Genomic DNA, 5,701 nt, shown 5'->3' with positions numbered 1-5,701 from the left:
AGGAGTTTGTGAGACGGGGTAGGAATGGAAACCGCGGGAGGTGATGGCCTGGGCAGTTTATAATCTCGTAGGGGAGGCCTGGGGCCCCCATGTATCAGGCCAAGGATTACTAACCGCCATCTTGGTTAGGTCGGGGACGGGAATTCTCCCCAGATACTTGGCTGCCATTTTCGGAAAGGGAAGCCGTGTCTCACTTGGGCAGAAATCGATGAGGCTGTAACTAAGAAGGAAATCCTAGAGGTGTATGGGGAGGATTCACCAAACAGCCACTGGAGACTCAAACCCCGAATCAGACTCACTGATTTGATTTTCAGTCAGCCGACTGGAGTTGGGAACTTGATCCAGAGAGAAGAGGACGGAGAAAGGGAGAAAACTGGAAGAGGAGGACAGAGATAGGGGGATAGATCTGGATTTTAGTTGAAAGAGGAAGGAGGGTAGCGCCAGGAGTTTACAGAATTGAGAAATAAGAGAGAAGAATAATGTTCCTTAGGATCTGGACATGTCTGTTCTGAATTTTTTCCTGCAATGACAGTAAATGACTTTTGTAAACTCCTTTTGCAGGATATTAGAAGAGAAGTATTTGCAGATATTAAACACAAATCAAATTTCCTGCTGTGAATGGTTGACTCATGCAATTTATGAGGAGCTGAGTCCCTTCAGCCTCTGAATGTGGAAGGAGAAATGTTTGACCTGTATGTAGGTGATACAGACAATATTCAGCTGACAATATTGCAGTGAGGAGACTGCATAAAAGATTTACCCTGTTACACATCCAATGTGGGAGCATTCCAGCATATTTCTTGTGGAGAGAAATTGAACCAATCAATCAAGAAGGTTGGGAAAACATTTACACCATTCGCAGTGGGGAGATACTCTGCTCGAGCAATGTGCTGTCAAGGCTTCAGTTGATCAACCATTCTGAAGTGATACAAAGGTGACAGTACTGTGCAGAAACCATGGAAATGTGAGAACTATAGTAAAAAGATTCAATTACCCATCCCAGCTGGAAATCCATCAATGAATTCACATCAGGAAGAAGCCACTTACCTGTTCTGTGTGTGGGAAGGAATTTAATCAAACAACCAAACTCATGTCACATCAGAGAATTCACACTGGGGAGAGACCGTTCACCTGTTCAGAGCGCGGGAAGAGATTTACAGACATCCTGGCTCATGTGACATCAGTGGATTTGCACCGAGGAGGGGAGAAGCCATTCAATTGTTCGGTGCATGGGAAGAAATTCCCTCATTCATCCAGCCTTCAATCACACCAGCAAATTCATACTGAGCAGAAACTATTTGGCTGTACCTCCTATGGAATGAAGTTCAGACACGCATCTGCCCTCATTGGACACCAGCGAGTTCACGCCAAGGCGGGGGGGGGGAGAAAACCATTCGCCTGCTCTGTATGTGGGAAGGGCTGCAGTCAATCATCCAGTTTGCTGAGACACCAGCGAGTTTATCCCAGAGAAAAGCTGTTCAGCTGCACTTCCTGTGGGAGTAGTTTCAGGTGTTCATCTTCGCTCTGCTCATCAGCAAGTTCACACGAGAGAAGGCCATTCACCTGCTCCATTTGTGGGAAGCGATTCACTCAGTCCTTCAACTAGAGATAAATAAGTGAACCTGAATACGTTTATACTGCAGTAGTTCAAGGAGGAAACTCACCAGCATCTTCTCCAGGGTGACTAATGATGGCCCAGCAAGAGATTTCCGTATTTTAAGAAAGAATTGAATTCTGCTACCAAAATTAAGTCTGACAATATTAGATCTGTTTCAACTGATGTAAACACAACTATAATTGGCTGCAGTTTGGTAATCTGGATATATTGCTGATGGTTTGGACAAGTGTCCCTTTTTAAAACCACCAACGGTCATTCTGAATTCAAGATTTGTGTTTGGAGAAAGAAGCAGATGCCTTGTGAAAGGGAAAACATAAAAATCAATTTATAGAAAGAAAGCTGACAAAGGAGATGACCAAACAAGTTTTGTTCATCAATGCTTGCAGGGCCAACTGCTCCTTTCACTGCCCTGTATTGTACAGATTAACAGCGTCACATCTGATAGGGCCAGGGTAAAGAATGAAGTGAAACTGGGCTATTGTCATAACCTTAACTTTGTTTCACATTTTCTTCTTCTTTCTCTTGGCCTTGACATTCCCCTCTGAAATGAAGAAGTTTACCTGTATACCTGGTCAGGCAGCAAGCCTGACTCTCAATCCAGACCGAAAACAAAGACAAAAATAAAGCTTGTCTTTAAGCCTCTACCCTACACTGATGACAGTGCACTGGTGCACTCAACTTTCTTCTTTACCACCTTATCCAACTGTGTTCAGGGAGCTATCTGGAATTAGGCCCCAAGATCCCCCTTTATACCAATGATCCTAATGGCCCTGCCATTTACTGTATACTTTCCTCTTGCATTTAGCCTCCCAAACTGCATTACCTCGATTTTCTCTGAATTAAAGTCCGTCTGCCATTTCTCCATCCAACTTTCCGATTGATCTACATCCTGCTGTGTCCTTAGACACCCTAACTCACTATCCTCAGCTGCACCAATTTTCACAGCATTAGCAAACCAACTTAGATTTTCATCCAAATCTTTTATAAAAATAACAAACCTTGTGGAACACCCCTGGTTACAGATCTCCAGTCAAAAAACACCATCGCCACCCACCCTCTGTCCTCTAACCCAATCCAATTTACCAACGCACCATGGATCAATCTCATGTGACTTAATCTACTGGAACCACCTACAATGAGGGAGCTTGTCAAATATTTCCGTAGAGTACATGCAGACAACATCCACTGCGCTGCCTTCAATCAGCCTCTTGACTTCAAAAAAAACAAAAAAAAACACAAGCCAGTTTGTGAGACATGACCTCTTCTGCAGGAAGCCACGTTGCATGTTATCCACATGAACTTTAGCAAGGCCTTTGACAAGGTTCCTCGTGGCAGGCTGATACAGAAGTCGAAGTGACCTTGGTTACACCATGAGTTGGGTACAGAACTGGCTTTGTCATAGAAGATGAAGAGTAGCTATAGATCTGAAACCAGTGCTTTTCTGTAGGAATCAGACCGCTGTCGTTAACATATTTATTATAAAAAATATTTGGAGGAGAACATAGGTGATCAAATTAGTAAATATGTGAATAACAGATCTGTGGAGCTGTGAGTAGTGAGGAGGAATGCTAGACGATACAGCAGGATATAGATTGACTGGAGGCTTGTATGGAAAAATGGCAGGTGGCATTTAATCCAGACAAATGTGAGGTGATACATTTTGGAAGGTCTAATGAAGGAGGGAAGTGCACAGTAAATGGTAGAATTCTGAGAAGCACAATCATAGAGCAGTATCTAGGTCTACAGGTTCACAGTTCCCTGAAAATGACAAGTCTAGTGGAGAAGATGGTCAGGGCAAAGTGTATAAAAACTGGTCATGTTGCAGCTCGCGAGAACTTCAGTGAGGCTACATCTGCAATGTTGTGTACAATTCTGCTCACCAAACCACCACAAGGATGATCAGCTTTGCAAAGGGTACAGAAACAGGTTACCAGGATGTCACCTTGTTTGGAGGATATTAGTTATGAGGAGATGTTGGATAAAATTGGTTTATTTTCTTTTGAACATCAGAGGCTGAGGGGCAACCCGGTAGAAATTTACAAAACTGGGAGAGACATGGATAGTTGGAGTCTAGAGTAGAAATGACAGTTTGTGTAGGGGACATAAGTTTAAAGTAATAGGGAAAAATGTAAAGGAAGTGTGAAAAGTAAGTTTTTACACACAGGACAGTATGTGCCTAGAATGCATTGCCAGAGGAAGTGGGATAAGCAGGTACAATCACAATGCTTAAAAGACATCTTGATGGATTTGTGAATTGGCAGGGAATAGAGAGATACAAACTGTGCAGGGGAAAGAAAGAGATTTCATGATTAGAAAATCATGCGTTAATGGAGGCTTGTGGGCTAAAGGGACTATTCCTGTTCTGTAGTGTTATTTGAGACCTCAGTTTTTCAAATACAGACTGGAATATTGGTAGAGTAAGAGGCAGCAAGGGTAAGTTTTCCTGGATTGTATGCACGATAAATTTCCGAAAACAGTGCATTCAGTTCAAAAAGAAAGAGCGCTCGTTTGGTCCTACTTCTTGGGAATGATGGGAGCCAAGTAGATCAAGTGTCAGTGTCAGACCATTCAGGAGACCATGATCACGTGTAGGAAGGTACAGAATAATGTCAGATAATAACCAGCATTAATTCAGAATGAGAAAACTCAATTGATGGAAAGTTGTCTTCAAGGGCAAGGTCAAAGCTGGACAGCAATGACTGGAGTGACAGGTTGATGGGACAAAGTATAAATAATAATAAGGGCTACTTTCAAAGAGAAGATGGCTCAAGTACACTCAAAAAGGAAAGGAAGTGCAAACATTCAGGGCTGCTTGTATGACAATTAGAATTTAAGATAAGATTTAAAAAAAACACTTATGATAGGTGTCAAGGAGAAAAGTCCAAATTGACAGTCACAAGGAATACAGAAGGTCCAGAAGTTGGGGCAAGCAGATGAAAAAGCACACAAGGAAGGGAGACAGTTAGGAGAAAAGGTTGGCAGCCAGTTGAGAGGCGCTGGTAACACACTGGCTGTAACAATGTAGGAGAGAAACATGCAGATTCTGGGCTCAGACACAGGGCAAAATTTAGGAGCCCCTTGGCCTTATCGGAAGCAGCAGAGGCAGTGGATCGATTGCCACCATGAGTGAGACAATGAAGCTCTTTGAGCTCCTCAGTTGTTGTTGTAGGTGAGGATGGAGGATACATGGGGGAGGGGGAAGAAATGTTCAATGAGAACAAACTTGTATTAGAGATATCATTAAAAAATAAACATACTGCAGGTCACACAGAAAGCTGATTTGGCTCTTATGCTAAATATAAAGACTGAGAACTGGAGTTATAAACCAGTGGAAACAGATTCCATTGAAATGGTTCAGTACTGACTGTGATTGAAAGCAAAATCCAAACATCCAATAGCTACCTACAAACTCACTTCTGTGTCAGCAAATGAGATAAATGAGTGAATCCCTTCCCACCCTCAGAGCAGACGAATGGCCTCTCTCCAGCGTGAACTCGCTGGCGTATATTGAGGCTAGTTGATCACCTGAACATATGTCTGCAAAAAACACACAAATAGTCTCTCAGCAGTGTGAACATATTGATGATTCATCAGTTGCCCAGAACATTTAAAGCACTTCCCACAGTTTGGACATTTAAAAGGTCTCTCGTCAGTGTGAGCAGCTTGTATGCCAGGACTGTGGTTCACCAAGTGAATCCCTCCCCACAATCAAGGCTTGCATTGTGCCAGTCCTGGTAATTAACTAAAACCGTGTCCACACACACAATACGTGTATGCTTTCTCCTTACATGTTCAAAATCTGATAATGTTCTGTTTACAATAAACTGAGGTGTCCATAAGACCCTGGGATTATGCCTGATGTCAGTTTCCCTTTGAGTACACTGTGAAATCAATTTAAAACAGAACAATGCAATGAAGAGAGAGTCCACACAAACACCAGGCTGCCTATGCAATCAGCTCGTAATGAATCTGGTAGTTTGATTAGATTAGACTCCCTACAGTGTGGAAACAGGCCCTTTGGCCCAACAAGCCCACACTGCCCCTTGAAGCATCGGACCCAGACCCATCCCCCTATCACCCACA

Source organism: Stegostoma tigrinum, unplaced genomic scaffold (assembly GCF_030684315.1).
Source record: "Stegostoma tigrinum isolate sSteTig4 unplaced genomic scaffold, sSteTig4.hap1 scaffold_233, whole genome shotgun sequence".
Classification (NCBI taxonomy): domain Eukaryota; kingdom Metazoa; phylum Chordata; class Chondrichthyes; order Orectolobiformes; family Stegostomatidae; genus Stegostoma; species Stegostoma tigrinum.
The sequence above is the reverse complement of the archived record's forward strand: the minus strand, read 5'-3'. Positions refer to the sequence as shown.